Consider the following 25,420-nt stretch of genomic DNA (forward strand, 5'->3'; position numbering starts at 1 on the left):
TGGTCTCGAACTGAAATTCACCAGAGATTGAGGAAGTTTGTCAATGTATACAACAATGCTATAATTATACTTAATGAACATGCATATTTTAAGTGTAAACACTGTCTTATGTTATCATTTATCAATCCGCTCCTCTGGAAGCAACTCCTTGTGGGCTGTCTGGGCCCGGGGATCAGACTATCTTCAACTTTATCTCACAAAATACTCTACTTCTAGACGACTCCGCTCCTCTGGCACCAACTCTTTGTGTGTAAAGTGTTTTGCTAAACTGAGGGTAGGGGTTCACTCACTTTCCTGTGCAGGCTCCCTCCTTTGGAATAGCCCCTCCCTCCCCCTACGCCTCAAATTCCGGAAGCTCCTTAAGACTTTCCTTCTGTCTTCCTCCTTCCCTCCTTCTCTCCTTTGCTAATGCTGAATCAATGTCCTTGGCCCTTATGCATCCTTGGGGCCTTGACCTCCCACACCAATTCTTCCCAGCTCCTGTCTAGCCACATCACTTTGCATCTGAACACCCTCTGCTCTGGAGACTCACACTTACACCTCCCGCAGCCCAGGCCGTATAGCACTCAACTTTCACCCACAAGCACTTACCCACTCTTCCCTCTTCCTTTCTGCACTTGCACGTTCTGAATATTCACAAGGCATAGTACGTTTGTCCCTCTCCCTCTTCCCCCTCTGCTCTTAAATGTATTTGCCACCCTCCCTGCGTTCCTGCCCTTTGGGAGCTTTGAAACACTATATTCTTATTGTATAAGCGCCTAACAAGCAAACAATAAATAAATAAATGCAAAATGTAGATTGCTGTAGCCCTTTTAAATACAATAATGTATGCATCGTTTAAATTCCATGGGAGTCTTTATTTTATGGTCATGTGTTCACCATTACATTTAAACCATAACAAATGTTGTTTTATATATGTTATGTAGTGTGCACCATTTGTGGAGTTTCCCTAGTAATAAAGAATACTTTACAGTTTTGTAATGTGTTTCTGCAAATAGACACTCAAGAAGGGGTATAATTGGTAAATAAAGTATTTAATTTCAAAATATGTCCTTTATATCTTACTAACATAAACACAAGGTAGTCTGAACAATGCGAACCATGTACACTTTGTTTAATTGGTTTCTCACATCATGTGACATCTGCAACAGTTTGTAAACAGGCCTTTAAATGGGATCTTTGGAACATTGGGAATGTGTAAAACTAGAAAAGGTTCATTTTAATAGTTGGTGTTGAGAACAATAACAAATCATCCAGTATTTTTATATACATAATTTATAACAATTGTTTGGTAAACCTTTATTCCTGCTGCAATTAATAACTGAAATAACGAAAACAATAGTTCATAAGGATCGTGTTGCTTATTTTTTATTAAATATTTTGATGCAATAGTTTATTTATTGGTAAATATCTTTCATTAATCGTAAGGTTCTGGGGTTGATGGGAATCCAACCAATGAAAGACACATGGATATGGCAGTGCCTTAAAGAAACAGATCTGGTGGCAGTAATTATCTCATTAAAATCTTCACCAGCAAAAGGACCAGATGGGCTGAGTAATGTTGTTTTTAAGGAGGATCTTGACCTGTGGGCAGAAGTCCTGTCTCTTCTCTTTTCTCATACTGGTGAGACTGGTAACATTCCAGGTACATGGAGGCAATCAGTCCTGGTGCCGGTCCACAAGTCTGGCCCCCAGGACTTTCCATCGAACTTCCGTTTGCTAGTAATGCTGGGTAGCTGCTCCAAAATGTTCTCTAGCATTCTATTGGGGATGCTGACTAGTTGGGCCACTGAGAGGTGACTGCTCCATTGTTCCCAAACAGAATTCAGGAAGAATCACAGCACTTCCCACCCTATCTGGGCCTTGCAGGCTCTAATATCGGATGCTTGGCTTCACAAAGAGTCTTGCTTATATATTTGTTTCATTTATTACACTGGTGCCTTTGACTCAGTGAGTTGCAGTAGACTTTGTAGGAAGCTTAGTGACTGGGGTATCGACCCAACACTCTTGTACTTCCTGCAGAAGCTGTACTCCGACGCGATGATAAGAATTCACTTATCTCAAAGGGGTGTACTATCGGAATCCCTCTCCACTAACAAGGGGCTGACATAGGGTTGCCCACTTGCTCCCCTCTTATATAATCTTTATGTTTTAGACTTTCCTAGCCACTTGGAAACAGAGTCGAACTGTCATCCGCCCTCATATGACCCCATGCCACTCCACTGTCTCACTTATGTAGACAATACAGTCCTGCTATCCAGAAACCCAATTAGTGTCCAATCTATAATTACCACCGTACTATTAATAGGTTGTACCAATATGCTGCAGACAACAGGCTGATTATTAACATAGCAAGACCAAGATCCTTATTTTTGACAAGCAGGAAACGAAGACTAATAGCTTTGCTTGGCGCATAGGTGGCTCCCCAATTGAGCAGGTGACCTCATATAAGTACCTGGGCATCTTGCTATCTAATTATCAGGCATTCAAACCGCTTTCTGCTAGCATTAAATCTAAAGCTTGGAAGAAATGGTTGGCTCTGAGAAAGGTCATTAATAGGTTTGGTGAAGGCTCAATCGAAGCGATGGTCAGAGCTTACAAGATTGCAGTGGTACCAGTTATAATTTATGCCTTAGAGGCCTATCCGGAAAACACCATGAAATGGTTTCAGCCCCTTGAGAGCAAAATATGACTATCCTTACTTGGCTTACCTTGTGCCATTCTGGTAAAGGCCATTAGATTAGAACTTGGTATATCATCTTTAATAGCCTACTGGAAAATGGTGGCTTGTAGACTGTGCACCAATATCAAATTCTCAGATGAAACTAATAATCATCTGCTCAGGACCGCGGTGCAACATCAGGATAGGCAGTCCTGCAGCACTTGGTTCTCAGTCCTTGACCGCACAGTGGTTCACCACCTTCATGCAATCGGAGTTCCCCATATACCATCTAACCTGATTGAGTTCCACCCATCCGGCTTGACAAAAACAAACTGCAGGCCATGACCGTATCACCTTGTTGACAAACCTGGCAGCTAAGTCCAAGTACGAAAGCTATACACACCATGGTGGTTTTAAAGATTGTCCACAAATGTATCTTATCACGTCCCTCTCCCCCTTCTAATATGTTTTATTATATACCTACGATTAGATCTTCTCCCTGTATTTAGTAATACAGGCGCATGGATAGGTATCTCAAGAGAGGAGCGGATATGTAGAATCAGCGGTAAGGATGTGGAAATGACGAGACTTGTCCTTACCAACTGTGGCCCATAGGTGGAACTCGATAAAAAGGGCTACAGACTCTTCATAAATCATGCCTCAGACCAGTTCTGGAGTGTCTTATATGGCTCCGGAATGCTTGTGGTTAGATCTGCAGCATTCCATATTTGGAATTGAGTCAGGAGCAGACTAATTTGTAAACCCTTCTATTTTTGTTGTTTCTAAATTGTATCAGCAGGGATACTTATGAATTTTTAAATACATGAACGGAACAAAGGGATATTTGGCCACTAGCGTTAGGCTTTAACAATTTTCAATTAATTGCGAGAGGTTATATCAACTTTGTAATGGTTTTAATCTCTTAGACTGGTGATTCATGAAGTGTATGTTTTAACTTGTCGAATTTTTACATATAAGGTTTATTGATAGTGTAATTTCTTGTAATTATGTGGACTTTGTTGAATGTTGTATGTGCAAAGGTTGTACTACCAGAGGCACAAATAAAAAAAAATTGAAAGTAATAAGAAATTGATAATAAATATAAAATAAAATATTTAGGGCTTTCACTTTGAATTTGCTGTTTTAAAGATCTTTAATAGCATATGTAAAGTTAAATTACTGTAACAATTTACTTGAGTATGGTTTATAAAACCGCCAGGGTCTTTCTATAATGGTTTGTATTTTTTGAAGTGTTTGTTTTTGTAGGTTTATTGGTGACCTTACCTTTAGTTTTCACTTTACCACTACTTTCTTTTAATTTGAAGACATTGGATTTAACTTTAGTAACTGGTCTAAGTTTAGATAGTAATTCAATTGTTGTAGATTTTTCCTACATATTGAACCTAATCTATTATAATCCTTTATGCATGGGATTTGAGCTGTACTTTTTGATATATCTATCTTTATTAAAAGTAGCCCATTTGGTGTTTTTATTCTGCATAAAACTACCTAGGTCATGCTATCTATGACAACTTTTCAGCCAATATCTTCTAATGCTATGTCTAAACTTAGCCCTTGAGATGTATGAATTTTTACTGCATTTGCAGTGGTTATTTGAAATTGTTTACGTATAAATGTCTTTTAAAAGTTGAAAATGGACTTTGGCTCTTTTGATTTCTTTAGCTTCTTTAATGTTGTGAAACATTACTACAATAAATTCAATAAATAGTTTGTGGCATGGTTTTTCAAACCAACTATGTAGCCTTTAGCTCCATTAAGTAACCCTTCTTCCACATGAACATTACTTTTTAAAATAATTATTGCATTTATACAAATATTTAAATAGCTATCCAGGCTGGCTGTTCTAGAAACAGAATGGTGTAACTTGTAATATTTGTCTGGCATGTATTGTATCTTTTCAGTTCATCTATACTGTTCCACTTTGTCTACTGCTTTCAGTGAAATGATGTTCTGGTTTTTTGTACATAGTATTTCAGAATGAAATTTGTAGACATAAGACATTTTATTCCCTGCTTTGACTAATAGGCTGTATACCTCTGCTGCAGTTTAGTTACTTTCATACAACAATTGAATATGTCTTGTTTGTAATGTTATAGTGAAGTTTGGGGGCTTTTTCAATGTATAGTTCTTGAAGTATTTTACCAAATTAAACATCTTCACTTTGTCTCATATTTTCAGTTAATAAGATGTATAAGAAATAACTACATACAATTACATTACCAAAACTTCCAATTGTTTTAACTGTAAATTTAGTTGTAAACATTTTAAAAACAGACTCTTCATTAACTTGTGTGAACTGTAACATATCGCCAAATAAAATTGTTTCCCACAAAAAATGTCGTTATCATCACATGTTAAAATGTCCTGCATTAGAACAAAGATAAATGCATGAATGATGTTTGCAACCAAGCTGACTTCATGAAAACATGAAATGCTTTCATGTTTACAATATTAACACTTTCTTGAGTTTTTCACACAGCAATTTTTGTCTTGTTTTACCAGTAACACAATTAGTTTATGTAGTGTTATACCACCAATATTTTAAGCAGAAAGATCAGTATGAGTTGTTCTGACAAATGCTAAAGGACTACTAAATGTATCTCACGCACATTTGAAAATAACTTTAATTAAAAACATGTTCCTGTACCTGCTTCTCGACTACTATGGACCAGAGTAAGTTTAAAGATTCCACACTCACAACTTTACATGTTGGGTACACATTTGTGGTAAATGTTAATTTGGTGTTATATTTCTTGTTGTTGGGCATATTTCCTTTTCTGGGTCTGTTTGTGCATAGGGGCTGGAATTTCACCCCTTATAGTTGATGTTTTTTTCAGGATGTTGTCCTTGTAGTCATGTTTCCCATATATTGCCTAATGATTGTTTTGCATATTCAATAACATTGCTGAATTACCCAAGTGGTATTTGTATATTTTACCCTTTTTAGGTACACTGTTCATATTTGCATATTGTGCAAACAATGTGCAACACTTTTTTTACATTGTCGTGTTGTGGTGTTTAAGAGAAATCCCAGAGCCAAGATCTTACTATTCCAAAAGTCAAAGAGTGCCAGAGGTTGGTAATTGTTTTCCATACTGCCTTGTTTTTTAGTTGTATTTTATTTTATTAGAATTTCTGGTCAGCGCTGGCCCTACCCAGAGAGTCTTGGAGCGCATTACAAGGTACAATAGTGAGAAAGATAGGAGGTGAAACAGAAGTTACAAAATGTTTTCAGGATTTGATAGAAAGATTAGGATAGAAAAGGGGTATCAAGGGAGTTGGACGGGCGGGGTTATGTGTGGAGAAACAGGTATGTTTTTAGGCTATTTCTGAAAATGGTGATGGAGGGTGCAGATGTGAAGAGATGGGGTGTTACATGCCCTGGGTTGCCCGTGGGTACATTATTGCTTTTGTGTGCATGTTAGTTTGCAGAGTGGAATGTGTAGGGGATGATGGCTTGCTTCTCTGGTGTTTGTGTGGGTCATGTGTTTGAGTTTGTTGTAAAGGTAAGATGCGGTTTCGTGGTGGATGGCATTGAAAACAATGCAGAGCCCTTTGAAGGCAATTATGTTTGGGTGCGAGAAGCCAGTGGAGCTATGTGAGAGCTGGGGTGATGTGTGATGTTTTTATAGTTGTAGGTTGAGTCTGGCTGCTGTGTTTTCTATGGCTTGCAGGGGGAAAGGATGCTGCTGGAGAGTCCAATGAGGAAAGCATTGCCATAGTCCAGCTTGGAGAGAAGAACCAGTGCTTGGATTTCAGTGCAGAAGCAATCAGGAGGAAGGATGTGTCAGTTCCTTTGTAGAAGTAGTAGTTGTAGATTGTATGTTTTGGTGACATCAGCTATGTGCCGTGTGATGGAAAGGTGGGGGTTGATGGTGAAGCCAAGTGATTTCAGAGGTGTGGAGAGGGCTATATATGGGTTGTCTGTGCTGAGTTCTTTGATCCAGGTGGTGAGATCAGGTTTGTGTCGGGGGGGGGGGGGGGGGCAGATGAAGAGGCAGTCTGTTTTGGAAGGGTTGAGCTTGAGGAAGTGCGTGATGGTGGAGAGACAGCTTTTGAGGATGTGGACTTGTGAGGGGGGTGAGATGTGGAAGCATATTTGTGTGACATCTCCGTATTTGTTGGTTGTGTTTGTGAAGGGTCTGTCAAAGGGATTCAACATCAAGGTTGAAGAGGAGTGGAGATAGGGGGGAGCCTTGCAGGACATTGTACTTGACCAGAGTGGGGTCTGATCGAAAAGGGGACATGGAGAGAAAGTGTGTCCGGTCAGTAAAGAAGGAGGTGAACAAGTCGACAACAGTGCCTGAGGGTTTCATCCTGTGGGACAGGATGTTAACATGTATGGTTGACGGTGGCAAAGGCTGTAGAGAGGTCGAGGAGTATGAGTAGTGCTGTGTGTCCTTTGACAGTGATGTTGTGGAGGTCATCGAGGATGAGGATGTGAATTGTAGTGGTCTAAGGGCTGTGTCCAGGTCAAAAGCCAGATTGGAAGGGGTTGAGTAGGTTGTTTGTGGTGATGTGCTGTTGCAGTTGGGTAGTGACAAAGCATTCCATGATTCTGGCGAGGTATGACAGGATAGTGATGGGGCAGTAATTTTCGAGGGGGGTAAAGAGGTTGTTTTTAAGGAGGGTTGAGAATTGTTCAGTTTTGAGAGCAGAAGGGCTAGTACCATGTGAGGGATGAGAGTTGATGAAAGTGAACCAGTGCGGAGCGGGGTTGGTGATGCAATTAGATGTGGTTTGAGATGGACATGCATCATCCATGAATTGTGCAGGTTTTGTATTGGTTGTAAGGGTGACGAAAGTGTCTGTGTTGATGGAGAGGAAAGTGTCCAATGTGTTGGAATGTTTGGGAGCGCGGATGGGTGCTGGAGAGCAGAGGGGAGGGCTTACTTGATGTGTATTTTGGAGTTGAAGTAGTCCATTAGGGATGATGGGGGTGTGGATGGTGGTTTCGAGAGGGAGTTGACAATGTTGAAAAGTTTCTATGTACGATTGGTGGTGCTCTGGAGTTCTTGGAGGTATTTAATTTAATTTTATTTATTGCTATTTTGTGTGTGTTGAGGGAGAGTTTGAGTGGTGTTCTGGTGGCAGGGTATGGGTTCCTTTGCAAGGCTCTTCCTATGCATCTCACTCCCTGCTTGATAGAGAGGAGGGAGATGTTGAACCATGGTTTATGGTGGTGGCTTCAGGGTTTTTATGATTTAAGGGGGGCCATTTTGTTGAGTGCCTGTGTGATGATGGTGTTGTAATTGGTAAGGAGAGTGGAGGAATGTGTGTGTGGGGGAGGGAAGAGGTATGAGTGGTGCTAATGATGTGTTTGTAATGTGTTTGGTTTGTCTGGCTGTGGGGCAAGGAGGATGTGTGGCAGGTGGGGGATTTGTGCATTAGAGTGAGCGTCAAAGGGATAGCAAAGTGGTCTCAACACAACCCCCAAATTCTAATTTCCACAGAGACATGATTTTTCCTTGGAACAAAAGTTCAGGGTGCTACCAGCCGTGTGTGTGGGGTAGGCGATGAGTTATGTGAGGCAATAGGGGGTGAGTGGATAGGAGATACTCATTAGTATTGGGTTGCTGTCTGGATGGGAACTTCCAGGGTTAAGGCCACCAATCTAGATATTGATGCAAGGGGAGCTGTGGTTGTTAGTTGTGAAGTCAGTCCATTCGGAGTGGAATTTGGGACTGTGTTGGGGCAGTAAATGAGGTGGAGAAATGGGTTGTGTGGATGGGGTTTGAGCCATATTTCTGTAAGGAAGAGTTTGTCTGTGGAGTGTTTGCTAATGAGTTCATTGATTTTGTGAAAAGTCACACACACCTCCCTTGGTTTCCCAATTTGAACTCATGTACGGACAAGAACCTCTGGATGTACTTGATATGTTAAGAGAACATGGGAGGAAAGAGGCTATTGTACATTGTCCTAAACAGCACAAAGGATCAAAGAACATATGACTTTAGTGAGGGATATTGTCCAAGGCACAAGAACAAAAAAGGATTCACTGTGACAAAAAAGCTGTAGCCTGATCTTTTTCTATCAGACAGAAGGTTCTTGTGTTGCTTCCCAATTCAGATAATAAAATCCTATCTCAATGGCATGAGCCATACGAAGTGATAGAGCAAACAGGACACTCTTAGTACCGTATCGGCCAACCTGATTGTAGAACTAGGACCCAGATATACCATATTGATTTGTTTAAATAATTGAGAGAAGACCCTGTAGAACAAACCTCAGCTGTAATGGGCAGTCTTCTGTCCGAAGAACCTGAGAATGACAGATTTGTACTATCAGACCTCCCATCTTTTCAACAAAAAGACATATAAGATCCAATACGTTGCTTTCCTGATGTCTTAATCACTTAAGAACCAGGAAGGGTGCAAAAAGTCTTCCATTACATCCGCACTACTCCTGGGAAGGCCATTAATTAAAAACCTTACAATATTCCTGAAATCCAGAATTAAATAGTCATTCAGGAGGTCGAAAAGATGCTGTCTTCAGATATCATTGAGCCTTCTCAAAGTCTCTGGTCATCACCAATAGTCTTTGTTGCTAGACCAGATAAATAGTGGAGATTTTGCATTGACTTTAGAAAGCTCACAGCAATAGCTCAGTCTCGACAACTATCTCATGCCAAGGATAAACTAGTTGATAGATTGATGGGAAATCCAGTATATCTCTACACAATTGATCTTACAAAGGGCTATTGGCAGGTGGCATTAAATCTCGTGGACCGGGAAAAGACAGCCTTTTACACCCCTAGAGGTCTTTTTAATTTTTAAAGGCCTCCCTTTTGGACTTCACAGAGCGTCAGCAACTTTCCAGAGGCAACCATTTGTCCCTTCTCTGAAAATTGTGATGACATACTTCGGGAGAGCATTTTGTCCTCCTACATAAGGTAATCTTGGCGTTCAGGCAAGCAGGTCTCACATCGAACCCCAAGAAGTGTCATCTAGTGCAGTCTGCAGAATATTATCTAGGGTTCTTTGTGGGAAATGGCTTTTTACAACCACAAACTAAAAAGGTACAGGCTGTTGAGGAAACTCCAATACCGAAAATGGAAAGGGATTTAAGAGCTTTTTTAGGGTTGGTGGGTTACTACAGAAGGTTTATCCACAATTATACGACCACCACTGTCCCTTTACGGATAAACTGAAGAATACTGAACCCCAGAAACTAAAATGGCAGAAAGAAGATCAGGCCTGCTTCAACACCTTAAAAGCAATTTTATGTAATGAATCTGTGCTAAAAGCCCCTAACTTCCTTTTACAAACAGATGCTTCCAATGTTGGACTCAGAGCAGTACTATCACAAGAATTGTAAGGTAATGATCATTCTGTACTTGATATTTCTCAAAAACTGTTCCCTCAGGAATGTAATTATCCTGCCATCGAGTTGGAAGACTTTGCTATCAAGTGGGCGGTGGGATACCTGAACTATCTCACAGGATGACAATTCAGATTTATCACTGCTCATGCACCTCTCACTTGCTTAAGCATCGGTAAAGACCCAAACCCAGTGTTTCTAGGCGCGACAAGACAAGGTTGGGTAAACAAAAGGAGGACAAAATAACGATCTTACTAGGCCTTGTGTCATTATGATCGAGCAAGTGGTGGGAAGAGGGAGGGGGAGAAGTGCCGGGGAAGATGACAGGGGAAGTGCAGTTAACTCACAAGTGCAGCCAGAGGGTGACTCATAAGTGCAGAGACAAGGGACTGTAAGGTGGCAGATACAAACCCTTAAGTGCTGGGGAGCCCAGAGGCAGTGCGAGGGCAACTGGATATGCAGGAGCCTGGGCCTGACTTCAAAGCGTGACCAGGTGACCAGTGTGTGGAGCAGTCAGGTGCATCAGCAGGGGAGAGGAAGAGAGAAAGCAGAAGCAAAAAGGAAGGTCTATGTTTGAGAGAGGCAGGGAAGCTGTTCCAGAGGGAGGCCCCAGCCAAGGAGATAGATCTGCCCATGACTCTCTGCTTGGAGAAGCTTCTGACCCTCAGAGAGTTGGAGGTGGATGAGCGAATAGCTTGAGAATGAAGATGTTTTGGAAGAGAATGTTGGCGGTAGAGCAGTCCCAGGCCCCAGAAAGCCTTGTGAACGATGCAGAGGGTCTTGAACTTGATCCTTGCAGCCACGTGGAGCCAGTGAAGAGATTTCAGAGCTGGAGAGTTACGATCCCTGGGCTTGAGGCCAATGACAAGTCTTGCAGTTCTGTTCTGGATAAGTTGTAAAGGTCAAAGTGTAAAAGCAGGAAGGATTTAGAAAGCGGCTGTTGCAATAGTCCAGCCTAGAGAGGACCAGAGCTCTAGAGACAGTGAGATTCTTGGGGAAAGTGAGAAAAGAAACAATACCTCTGAGGAGGTGCAGCTGATAGTTTGACTTCTCAGAAGCGTCAGAGATGTGAGGAGAGAAGGAAAGGATGGAGTTGAAGATAATACCAAGGTTATTAGCCTCACAGGAAGGAGCAGGAAGAGAGCCCAGAGTGGGCGGCCAGAGAAAGAGAGGAAAGGAGGGAGCGGGTGACCCAATGAGGAGGATCTCAGTCTTACTGGCATTAAGTCAGAGATCATTGGCAGCACACAATTCCTGAATTGCAGCACAACAGACTGGTATGAGAGAAGAAGCAGAGGTGGCTGAGGGCAGCAAGAAAGAGAGCTGAGTGTCATCCGCATAACATTGAAAATTGGAGCAGAAAGTAGCAATGCAGTGGGCAAGAGGTACCAGGTAGTGGTTGAAGAGCCAGGGAGAGAGGTTAGAACCCTGGGGAATACCACAAGTAGAGAGAGAGGTAGAAGAGAGGAAAGTCCTCAGTTGCACCTGAGAGGGTCAGTCGATGAGAAAGGAGGTCAACCAGGCCAGGGCCTGATCAGTAATAACAAGGTTGTTGCGAAGACAATTGAGCAGGATGGCATGGTTGACCATGTCAAAGCAGAGGATAGATTGAGGAGAATGAGGACAGAAGGGAAACCAGACTGCAAGACTTCACGGTGTTCAGGAGAGCCATTTCCGTGCTTCTGAAACTCTGATGCCAGACCGGTGGTCATGGAGGCAACCAACAGATTCAGTAGGCAGATTAAGCTGGCAGATGGCAAGAGTTTACCCAGGTAGGGAGTGATGGAGATCGGGCGATAGTTAGCCGGAGAGGAAGGGTTCTAAGGAGTGCTTAAGTGGGAGAAGAAAGCTCAAGTGGCAAAGGAGTGCTTGCAGAAATTGGCCAAGGCTGGAGCAAGGATGTCGATGTGGTCCTTGATGGTTCTGGATGAACAGGGAAGAAACTGCTTTGACAAGACTTTCATAGATTGGATTTGTCTAGAAACATTGGCAGGGGTGAACAGGGGAAAGGAGGAGAAAGGAAGAGGAGAGACGGCCTCAGATGGGCCAGGAGTGGTAGAGGAGGAGGAAGAGGAGGTAGAGGAATAGAAGGTGGACATGGAGGGAGGACCCTTCCCATGGGGCCAGGGAGGTGAGGCCGCTACCTGATAGTGTCCCTGGGGGTGGTACTTAGAGGGAGGATCCCATGGGAGGGAACCCCCTTTGCACGAGAAGGGAGGACTATCAAAGGAGAATGCGGTATGTGAACCACCATTCTGACCTACATTATCCACTACACAACACAGATAAGGCCCAAGAACCTCCATTCTCTGTGTCTCCTATTTCTGCTGGTAGTTAATTCATGCAGTGTAGCTCTGCCTATAAGGTAGACAATACTGTGATGAAGATGAGTGAGGAAAGTATGGAAGTAGATGGCTCAGCAAGTACTGACATGAAGAGCAGGGCAAAGATGAGGCGTACGCGGATCCCAAGACAAGCGTACTAGCTATTCTGGATTCAAGTGCTGACTAACCATACAAATTGATGAAGGACTTTCTGCAGGGTCAGTCCTGCCCCAGAGGAGCATCAAGCTGGGAAGCAAGGATGCGCAGAGAGGATGCTTTGCAGACCCAGATGCCAGGAGAAGGAGGTTGGTGTCCAAAATGGCGAAAGGAAGCCTAAACTCACCTGACAGCTGGGGAGTGTGACTTGCGGGGGCATGAAGGAAGCCAACCGAGTGGTCCAGGCGAGATCTGACGTGCAGGGAGAAACCAGCATGGTAGAGCTGCCAAAAACCAAGAGCCAGCCGCGAGAGCTAAGGAGAAGGCACAGAAGCTTGCCGGTGTTGGTAAAGACCGGGACCCTCATAAAGCAAGCTAGAAGGTATCCAGAGGGGGATCAGGAAGGTGCTGGGAAGCCCTAGAAGCTGTGGTTGGAAGTGCAAAGCCATCTTCCTCATCCCAGTGGGATAAAGCGGGGAAACAAAACAGAGACATATGGGTGAGAAAGCACTGCAAAGAGATCAGAAAAGAGAGAAGGGCCTGGGACCCGTGCATTGAGAGAATTGAAGAATTATATATGCAAGACAATGCCTGGCAGGTTAGTGAGCCAGGTCTGATTAAGATACATTATACACCCAAGGAACGTTTCTGGGACCCACATAATGAGAAGAGAACATCAGGGGAAGAAAGATATATCCTTTGGCAAAAGTCAAGAGAAGACCAGGGGAAAAGAGAAATATTCTTTGGTAAAATTCAAGAGAAGACCAGAGGAGGAAAGATATATCCTCTGGTAAAAATCAAGACATCACTGAAACTATTGAAGGAGATCATAAGAAAGGTCTGGGGAAGAGAGACATTTCCCCCACCTTTGTTGAACTTTAAAGAAAAACGTGAGAAGGCCTGGGGAAGGGGGACTCCCATCCCCCCTTTCTTTGTGGAACTATACAGAAAAGACCAGTGAAAGGAAGATATTCGCCCATCATTTACGAACTGCCTAAAGTACCATCCAGAAGGAGGGAGCCATCCTTCTGGAATGAGGGTGTAACATATTCTATAGGTTTCTTTTGAGTGTGAGGGAAGGGAACAGAGTAGGGACACAGGACAGGGGACTATTTGATTTTGACAGACATATCTGACATCATCCTTAGTTTTATTTGAGGCAGGGAAACCCCTCTTAGTTAGAGGGACGGATAGGGTTCTTCGTTATTGTTCTATAAAATAAAGGTTTATGCCAACAATCATGCCACCTTTATGTCCCGTGTGCACTTTTGCACCCTTAGACAAATGTATCATTTTCTACAGAGAGACAAATAACCTACATAAGGGGATGATATCCAAAACAAAAAAAAACCTTCTTCAGAGACATGGTCATTAATAACTGCATCTCTCCACAAAACGTCTGCTAACTCCCCCAGGAAGCATTGAGAAAATGATGTCCTGGCTTGCCACGCAATCTCGTTGATAACACTCAATCTAATTTCTTAAACAGCATGCCCTGTGACATTTTACTTTTTCAGGAAACATGGTTGCAAGCCAATCCTTATTTGGATAGGATGTCAGTGTTCGATCAACCCGCCTCTAAAGGTAGAGGGTCGACCATTCGGGGGACTCTTGACAGCCGTTCATAATACATTAATTAATTCCTGTGCTGTCTGGGAGTCTAATACTGCAGAGAGAGCCCCTTTTAACTTGCTCCTTACTAAACTCTATAGAAACCCTCTACGCTTTACAGATTCCTGTTTTGTTAAGGTGTTAGCCCATATTTTGGACTCTTAGTGTGTATCACTGTATGGTGATATTTACATGATGGGAGATTTTAATGTTGGTTGTCTCACTAACTTTAATATTTTTGATCCTCCACATGTAAGGAATTCTAAACTTGGAGGGGTAAAAATTATGGATTTTATGCAATTATGGGGCCTTGTGATGGTCAATGGACAGATTGTGTTGTTATGTTATATACATTTATAGAGCACACAAACACCATAGGCAACCTGGCGCTAAAAGTACAAACAAACAGAGCAGTACCCTTCGGAAGGAGGACTAGAATAAATACGTTTTTAACAAATTCCTAAACTGGAGATGGTTTTCTACAGCCATGAGCATAGGTGGTAGAGAATTCTACAGTTTGGCTGCAGAGAAAGAAAAAGAGAAGCCACCAAACCTGGCCAGACGGAACCAGGAGACTGAAAACAACTGGGCGTTCTGCGAGCGCAGAGCACGAGTGGTGCAATAAGGTGGAAACTTGTCCTGAAGAAACTCTGTGCCCATTCCATAGAATGCCCGGTGCACAAAACAAAGTGATTTAAAAGAGATACGCTTGGATATTGTCAGCCAATAAAGTGAGCACAGCACAGGCGAAATGTGAGACCAATAGGTGGTGCCCATGGCTGCCAAGATCTGCAGGAGCTGGAGACGCTTGGTAAGGTAAAGAGGTTGAGCAAAGTAAAGAGAATTGCAGTAGTCAATGAGGCTCAAGACAAGAGCTATAACGACCAGCACCAGGAGAAAGGGGCGGAAGAAATGGTAGGACTTTCTGCAAGATTCTTAATTAAAGGTGGATGGTCTGACAGACCACGCTCACCTGAGCCTTTTTAGATAGAGAAGAAGAGAGCTTGACCCAAAGGTTTTACGCCCCTGAAACCAGTGAGGGTAGGTGGCCCAGTTGCAGAGGCCAAAATGAGGAAGTCCAAAAGAGAGACATGGAGGGAGAAATGGCAAAAGAACCAACCAAGTCCACGGACCTCATTATGAGTGTGCCAGTGCCTTAACAACCTAAGAGTCTGCGGGCGGGTGTCGTCCCGCCTGCCAGGTCAGACCTGGCGGGCGGGACGGCACCCGCACGCAGACACTTTTGGAAGCACCGGCACCGTTATAAATGGTGCCGGTGCTTCCATCATCCCCATTCCCTTTGATTCCTAGGGGACTCAAATGGGAATGGGGAATACCATTTTCCCAGCGCATGACTTCCCGGACCGGTGGGGTTAGAATCCCCCGCTGTTTTACCAGCACGGCTACTGCCGGACTTGTAATGAGGCCCTACATCCTTTCCCCACAAAATTTCCGTCAATTGCAGCCCATCCACCCCGCTACTGCCGACAGACAGCCCCTAAGCCAAGGCACCATCTCTCACTGAGAAAGATCAAGCCGGACGATGATTTGGGTGTCGTTGGCATAGGAGTAGCAGTGGATGAGACTTGCAAGAGGCCGGATGTAAATATTGAATAACATAAAAGACAAGGCAGAGCCCTGAGGAACAACACAAGATAGAGAGTGAAAAGAGGATCAAAAGGATGAGAGATCCAGGGTTTGGCCCCTGTCAGCCAGGAAATCCATAAATCAGGCCAAAAGAGGGCAGCAAATGCAAGACGGCCGAGCAGGAGGGGATGGTCAACTGTATCCAAAGCCGCTGACAGGTCGAGGAGAATCAGGGCACCAACTTCCCCCTGGTTGAACAGCCACACCAGATCGTCCTTAGCCGAAGCTAGCCCACTCTCTGTCTCACGGACTGGACAAAAACCTGATTGAAAGTGGTCAAAGAATCCAGACTCTTCAAGAAACGAAGAGAGAAGAGGAGAAATGAGTGCTTCCATCAGTTTCATAAAAAAATGCAGAAGTGAAATAGGGCAAAAGTGGGAAGGAACAGTGAGGTCTAAAGATCTTTCTTTTAAAAAGAGGTGTAACTAGTACATGTTTCAGCTCTGCGAGAACAAGGCCATGTGAACAGGATAAGTTCACCACCTGGGAAACCTATGGGCAATGGCTAGCATGATCTCTTTGATAACATCAAGTGGTATAGAGTCCAGGGGCGAAGATGACTTCAGACGCAATGTAGCAGCAAGTATTTCATCCGGTGAGAACACCGGGAAATGAGACCAAGTAGAAAATTGGTCCTGACCAGCGGTGGGATCCGGTATGGTATTAGCAGCTAAACCAGCTAAGGAAATGGTACTCCTAATGTCCTCCCTTTTTTAAATAAAGAAAGTTGACAAGGAGTCGCACATGGTTTGAGAAGGGGAGATCCCCATCAGAGCTTTAATGTTGGAAGAAAGGGAACGAACCAAAGAAAACAGATCCTTAGACTGACTCAGAGACTTGTCAACTTTATCAGCATACAAGGAAGCTTTAGCTTCCTGAATGTCCAAGAGATAATGCTTAGTGGTTGATTGAAATATCGACCTTGCAGCTGAGGAGTACTCTATCCGCCACTTGCACTCAGCCTGCCTCTGCTTAAGATGCAGAGATTTCAGAGCTTCCATGAACCAAGGGGCAGGCTGGTGTGAATAGGCTTTCTTAGGTTTTAAGCGAGCTAGATGGTCAGCTACCGACTCAAACAGGCTGGTCAGAAAAGAAAAGTCAACAGGTTTAGTACAATCACATTTACATTGAATTAAGGAGATTATATCTTCCCTCGATACAGTACGCCAGCTACGTCTAAGGGTAGACTTGACTCCAGATGCTAATTGTGAACGAGGGGCCTAAAAGGTGAAAGAACAGCGAGGTGGTCTGACCACGTCAGTCGCTGAGGAGTATAAAACGAAAGAGAGCGCTTGGCTGCAAACATTTGATCAAGCGTGTTGCCTAATGTATGCGTGGACTCATATACGAGCTGACTCAAGCCCATATCATTCATGGCTGAGAAGAACTGGACAGTAGAAAGAGAAGGAGAGTTAGATTTTAGGTTAAAATTGCCCATCACGATAAAATGTATTGTGTGTACAAGTGAGCGACAAGTTCCAAGAATTGTTCCGTGAAGAAGGGGTCGCAACCTGGGGAACGGAAGACTATTAAAATATGAACTGAGAAGGATGCTAAAATCGTAAAGCATACCAAAAGACCTTTGCGAGAAGGATGCTAAAATCGTAAAGCATACCAAAAGACCTTTGCACTTGATCTGTAGCTGAAGGGGCAATGCAGTAATAACAAGGTGAGAACGATAAATCATTGCTAGCCCACCCTGCGGGTGGGTTGCAACATGATTAGGACAAATCATACTATAGTCACTAGGGAGAGCCTGAAAAAAAAAGGTTGAGAAGAGTCCATCAACCAGATCTCTGTAATGCACACATAATCAGGAGAGGTATCCAAACGTAGGTCGTGACATGCCTCACAATGTGCAGCTAATGAGCATGCATTAAAGAGCAAACAGTTATAAATAGTACTTGAATTTGGTGGCAATGCCACCAACTGGCAGGGAGCCGAGGAAATAGGCGGAATGAGGTCAGGAGGGGCCAGCTGCAACTGTTTGGATTTACTGGAACTGATCAAATACAGACGGACATCCCTGCTCAATCTACTTGGTTTAGAGGATCGGGTTTATCAATAATCGAATGCATGTTTGTTTACAAACTGCTTTAGAATAATTGTTCAACGTTTGAGATTATTCCTTCCCAATATAGTGACCATGCAATGCTCTAAACTACTATTAATCTAAATTGGTCCAAAAACAATGTATACAAAAACTACACAAATCTTGAGGTAAGTAACCAGAAATCTAGACTTTCGTGCTCACCTATGATGATGACTACAAACAAATGCAGCACTTATTAATAATGATATTTTGCTAAATGAAGAAATGTCCCACATCCTACAAAAGTTGGAATCGTGTTTACAACCTTTTTTAAAAGGAGAACAGTAGGCCTTTATCTTTTATATCTAAAAAACTTAACATTCTGATGAAAGAATAGCTGAAAAGAAATTGTAATTAAAATATAATCTGAGACCACTAAGGAAAAGTAACACTGAGCAATCAATAATCACTCAGAAATCCCCAAAACAGAAATATAAAAATGGTCTCAGATTGCACAAAGCAGCACTTTACCAAAAAGATGCAGAACATAAGTTAAAGCTTTGAAACCGTCCAAAATCAAAAATGTTTGGCATTTATTTAACAAGCTGAAAACTTTCCAACATGACGCTCAAACAAATCCTACCCTAGATAGCACATGAAAGACACACTTTAGCATTATCTTTGTATCTTCCTCTTCCACATAACATGGGTTGATTCCTGGTAATATAGCAGAGAGCCTGCTACTCTTTGACGAAGAGCTAATCCTACAAATCATTGAAAGAGCTAAAGCATCTTGTGCCAAAGTTCCGGACGGCAGTGCAATGACAGTGATTAAGGAGGATCTATGGTCCAAAACTCAGTTTCAGTTATTTTCATCCATATATACATTGCATTAATTCCCACAATCCTAGTAAAACTCTTTCATTGTCCCAATTTTCAAGAAGAGAACAGATAACTACCAATTAACTACAGAAATATTGCTCTCTTAGATAGCATAAACAACATTTTCTCTGCAGTGAGTTTAGATAATTTGAACAAATGGATTAAATTGGTGAATTGTATCAACCAGGTTTTAGACCTGGGATGGACACCTCCTTGAATTATTGTATTTTTATCTCTCCTTCAACAACAGGATCGCTCTGCCAAACAGAGCATATATTTGGCCTTTTTAGATCTATCTCAGACTGGCCTTTGACGAAGTGAAGAGTCAATTTGTTGGACAAACCTTTATCTCTTGGTTGCCCATCATCCATAGTGAACAGGACACCATGTGGCAGCCAATGGGGGAAGATGGTTAGGGAGAAGTTGTGGACAGGTATCGGCAGGTAGGGTAACCGGTAAGAGGTTAGGGGTTAGTGAGTGGATAGGTATGGGGGAATGTAGGGAAGGTACACACAATAGATACATACACCTCCTGCCTGCTGTCACATTAACTCCCCACTCCTGTCTCTCAGTTGTCCATGCCTCTTAATGTAAGCCCTGTTAGCTTACCATGTCATGTGCATAATCACAAGTACTGATGAAATGAACAAACATAATGTGGCACATGAAATGGACGCATGAAAAGTGCAATTTCAACCTATAAGCAGCATGAAATAAGCAAACATAACCACAAGAGACTTCCACAGCTGAACATGTCTTCAGCAGATAGTCCTCCCTGGTCCCAGCTTCCTTAGTCCTAGGTACTGGCACATATATTTCCTGGTGTAGAGAACATCGTATATTAAACAGAGAGGATGCCCTATGTGCTGAAAAATTCAATAAATGTGTTTCAGAAAGCGCATGCTGAGGACCAGAGAGTGTGTTCTTATTAAAAATATATTAATTTATTCTGTAACAATTTCATAAAATACATTTTTGAACAATTATAAGACAACAATTCATTTCCAATCAACATATATTTGAGCAAGTTTTTTTGTGCAAATAGCGCATTTTTGTGTAGACATTTCTCCTATGTGTATATCACTAACACACCATTCTACCATTCATCTTCACAATCAAATCTAGTTGTATAGAGACATTCTAAATAACTTTTACAGTAGTAATATTCCTACTTTGACAGTCCACCATTATGAATCAACTATAAGTATCCAAGATTATTCTAGTAGTATTCCTCTCATCATTGGATTTCCTTTTGTATAGTTTCGACTTGACATCAAGGTCAACGTCTTCTTCAGGATTAGTAGACTTATTCAAAGGTTTTATCAGTGCTACAACATATAAAACAACAACAACACCATGATTTAAAACATTAAATAATGTTTAAAAACATAGACAAACAACATTGTTAAAAAAAACACAATCTCTGAGCTCCCTCAGTATGCTACTGTTATTTCATAAATGGGGATAGGAGTAGTATACAGGAGAAACAACCATTAATTACTACTCTTTGGGGTATGCCAGTAGTTCTAGGCCATTACCCCCGTGGGGGATGTTGCAATTGTAACCTCACCACATCTTGTAAAAACATCACTATCAATAAGAGGACTTGGGCCCTGAGGGATCACACTACGTGCAATAGCAGTAACGTTATCTATGCTATTGTATGCCCCTGCGGTAAACATACATAGGTAAGATATCGCAGCCAGTGAAATTAAGAATCACTGAACATAGATCAAAACTAAGGAATAAACAGCTTAATGCTCCGCTTGTGGCACATTTCCTAGAATTTAATCATAACCCTGATACCCTAAAATGGTAGGCCATTGAGAAAGTAAGAGGCACAGATCTAGCAAACATTGCGAAGAGGCTTTCGCAAAGGGAACAATGGTGGATCTACCATACCAAAAGTTACACTGACAGGCTTAATTCGCAGGAGGAATGGAGTTAATATATCTGCTATGGTTACACTCCTGTCTTTAGTAATGCTGTGAAATATCATGAACCGGTTTTGGCGGTCCTGTTCCCTAATGATACAATAGACATTCAGACGTATGGACACATCCGCTTGTTTGCCTTTTGACACTAGGCAAGTCCTTCTTAGATAGTGACGATTAAGAGGAGCTGCTCTCTCTCTTTAGGCAACAGCTGTTAGCCCCTTTCTCTCTTTCTTAGGCACCAGTATTTAGCCCTTATATACCCATTTCTTTTTCTTTATTATCTTTATTTCTTTTTCCCATTTAATGAAACGTTGTTGGCTCTGTGCAGCACGCTGGGAGTAAGGCGGCTTTCCCCCGGGGTGCCAGTGGGGGGGTGTTTTTTTCAAACGTAAGACTCTTTCCATAAGATTCTTTAAGATTTTATTTTTTTTTCTATCGTAAGGTTTCCACTCTGGTTGAGGATTACCACTAGCTGGGCTGCTTTATTCCGTTTTTTTCATTCAATCTATTTTCGTTTTTCAAAAAAAAAAAAAAAGTCATACATTTATTTCCTTTTCCTAATCTGCATTAATGATTATACTTTTTATTTTTTGACTAACTTGGGTTGTCCTTACCGTTTAGCCTTTATCGTATTCCATCTTTATGCATTAGAGAGCGTTTTTGCTAAATTAATCCCGAAGAAATAGTCAATTTTTTGTTTTTATGAGTGTACCCTGAGCTTGGGTTATACTGAGGCAATGCTAAATTCATCTTGAAGAAATAGTCATTTTTTTGTTTCTATGAGTGTACCCTGAGCTTGGGTTAGACTGAGGAAATGCCTAGTCCTCTTTCTATCTTCTTTATGTTTGAAGGAGCAGTCGCGCAATTGGCAGATTAGAATGCAAGTTCCCTTTTAAAAGGAAGCAGGAAGTAAACCTAATGTCCAGTTCGGAACAGCTCACTGCAGCGGTTCTGTTTCTCTGCCAGTTTTCGTGTGTTCCTGAGTAGGCGAGGCCCTTCTTTTTGAAGCCAGCATTCAAGGTACGCTAACCTAGGACCTTTTCTCACATACAAATTCTGATGCTAAATAAAGGGCTAAGTCCATTGACTATTCTTCTTCTTTCCCACCACCTTCCCTTTTTTAGTCTAATACTGGTGGGTGAATTTGGCAGCGGGGAAGCAAGTGTGTCCCAGCGCGCTGGAACACTTTTTGAAGGTAAAATGACCTTTTTCATGTAAAAATCTAAGACTTAAAGCGCTCTTTCTTAGATTAATTCTGTTAAGCAAATGGAAATGGAATTATGGGATATGTAGTTTCACACATTAGAAATAAGTCCATTGACTATTCTTCCTTCTCTTCCCTCCTCTTTCTCTTGGTAGATTATTTACTGTTGAGCGAATTCGGTAGCAGGGAAGCAAGTGTGCCCAGGCTCGGTAGAAACGTATTGAAGGTAAATGACTTTTTTCCTATGCAAAAATCTGGAAAGATCAAAAGCACAACGGGACTATACCGTTCTTGTTATTCAGACACTGTTTTTTGCCAACTAGAGACACACTATGCTTCAGCTAACATTTATCTATTTTATACTATTATATTTACAGGAATTGTATTTAGTGGAATACTTTGCCTTTGAGGTGGAGCTATAAATATTTCACTCGCTTACTGAACGCTGGTGGAAAGACACAGTGGGAAACCACAGGAATCGGAACTTTTTGCAAAGTTGCAAAAAATACTTTTTCTAAATGGACGTTTAAAGGTACAAATGAGATTGCCTTGCTTAACAGATATCTTTAACCCTGGCCCTCTGTATGGTGCACCCTTTGGGGGCTTACAATTGCTTGAACTGACAGGAATGTACAGTAAGGGGGCTTTCTTGGTTTTTGTTTGAAGACAGTTGGGGACTTAGTGGCCCAATTTTAGCAATGGTAATTCATTTACCCCCTTTTTTGCATTAGGAAGTTAACTAACCCCAAGCATCTTGGGTCTGAGTTTATAACAAAATTGAAGTTTGCTCCACATTTATGAAATAACAGTAGTTTACTGAGGGAGCTCAGAGATTGTGCTTTTTTAACAATGTTGTTTGTCTATGTTTTTAAGCATTATTTAATGTTTTAAATCATGGTGTTGTTGTTGTATTATATGTTGTAGCACTGATAAAGCCTTTGAATAAGTCTACTAATCCTGAAGAAGACGTTGACCAATGGTTCTGTAAAATCTGGCCAATTGATGTCAAGTCGAAACTATACAAAAGGAAATCCCATGATGAGAGGAATTCTACTAGAATAATCTTGGATACTTATAGTTGATACATAATGGTGGACTGTCAAAGTAGGAATATTACTACTGTAAAAGTAATTTAGAATGTCTCTATACAAACTAGATTTGATTGTGAAGATGAATGGTAGAATGGTGTGTTAGTGATATACACATAGGAGAAATGTCTACACAAAAATGCGCTATTTGCTCAAAAAAACTTGTTCACAAAAAAAATATATGTTGATTGGAAATTAATTGTTGTCTTATAATTGTACAAAAATGTATTTTATGAAATTGTAACAGAATAAAATGATATATTTTTAATAAGAACACACTCGCTGGTCCTCAGCATGCGTTTTCTGAAACACATTTATTGAATTTTTCAGCACATAGGGCATCCTCTCTGTTTAGTATATATTGAACTCACCCCAGAGGCCCATGTAGGGGTCCCCACCTTTGTTTTTGGGTGCAGATAACATTGTGCCACCCAACTCCATGCGCTGCTCAGATAGCTCTGTGCCTTGCCATTTTGTCTCCAAACCCTGTTACTTCGCAGGTAAACAATGCAAAACTTGTACAGGGTTTAATAACAAAAACACCCCAACGCAGTTTTACAAGTAAGGTGTTACTTATTGTAATAACGATATGTCCATAGCCTTCTCTGGTTCCTTAGGTAGACTTTAGTATAAGTTACATGCAATCATATTTTAGAGGATAAACACCGGGCCCCATCACCCAGGATAGAGGTCCCCAGCTGCCTTTGGCGGAACGTTGGAAAAGAGCTTACATATATACATTCCATGATTTCACACCCACATTTCCACAGGCCATTCACTCAAAAGAAGCACTACACAACACATCTCCTCCCTTTACAATTTTGATCAAAACATTTTGATCCACAAACATAACAGAGACAAAACATGCATCCACACCACTCTCGTACATGCTCTGGCAGCTGCAATCGTAAAAGGGTGTGTGCCCCTGGGAACACACAACACGAAAGGGGAACTGACCCCAACCAAAAAAAAGTGTTCACACATCAAACATCTTCCAGAAAATAACTGAATCGAAAACACTGGCCAGGTATCTTCGAAACCTCCAAGAAGCACTAACATCCACCACATTACACCCCGATTAGCAGCTGGAATGAGTTACAACACACATAATCACCACACCTGGGACAAAAGTGTGGAATGTGCTCACAAATGTACAGACATACACACAATACTCTCCATTCCACCAAAATCCTACATTAAGTACCCAAACCTAAACATGAATACGTCTGAGACCAAGAACTAAATTTGGTACAAGTATGGATTTGGTAATGACACAACAACCTACACAAAGTTACCAACCAGACAACCAAACCAGGCTCCTGACTTACCATAGCAAATGCTAACCTCTAGAAGGCGTTACCTTCACCTATCATCTAATCAATGGGAGTCGCTACCTCCCCATATCAACTAACCTCTAGAAGGTGGTACCTTCACCTAACATCTAAATACTGGGAGGTGCTATTTCCCCATATCAACAAACCACTGGAAGGCACTACCATATCAACAAACCACTGGAAGGCACTATTTTCACCTAACATCTAATCACTGGGAGTCGTTATTTCCCCATATAAACTAACCACTGGAACATAACAGAGACAAAACACACATCCACACCACTCTCATACCTGATCTGGCAGCTGCAATCATAAAAGGAGGTGTGTCCCTGGGACCACACAACATGAAAGGGGTACCGACTCCTACCTAAAAAGGGTGCTCACACAACAGACATCTTCCAGAGAATAGCTGAATCGAAAACACTGGCCAGGCATCTTCGAAACCTCCAAGAAGCACTAACATCCACCATATTACACCCCTATTAGCCAAGGGAATGAGTCACAGCACACATAATCACCACACCTGAGACAAAAGTGTGGAGTGTTTTCATGAATGTACACACATACACACAATACTCTCCATTGCACCAAAATCCTACTTTAAGTACCCAAACCTAAACATCGATCCGTCTATTGAGACCAAGAACTAAATTTGGTACAAGTACGGATTTGGTATGGACACAACAATCTACACAAAGTTACAAACCAGACAACCAAACCAGGCTCCTGGTTTACCATAGTAAATGCTAACCTCTAGAAGGCACTACCCTCACTTAACATCTAATCACTGTGAGTCGCTACCTCCCCATATCAACTAACCTCTAGAAGGCGGTACCTTCACCTAAAATCTAATCACTGGGAGGCACTACCTCCCCATATAAACTAACCACTGGAAGGCGCTAACATATCAACTAACCACTGGAAGGCGCTACCTTCACTTAACAACTAATCACTAGAAGTCTCTACCTCCAATATCAACTAACCACTGGAAGGCACTACCTTCATCTAACAACTAATCACTAGGAGTCACTACCTCCCCATAACAACTGACCACTGTAAGGCACTACCTCCCCATATCAACTAACCACTGGAAGGCTCTACATCCACATAACGTCTACTGGGAGTCACTACCCCCATAACAACTAACCACCAGAAGGAGCTACCTTCACACAACACTAACCACTGGAAGGCACTACCTTCAC

Source organism: Ambystoma mexicanum, chromosome 1p (assembly GCF_040938575.1).
Source record: "Ambystoma mexicanum isolate Mex_15411 chromosome 1p, UKY_AmexF1_1, whole genome shotgun sequence".
NCBI classification, from domain to species: Eukaryota; Metazoa; Chordata; class Amphibia; order Caudata; family Ambystomatidae; genus Ambystoma; species Ambystoma mexicanum.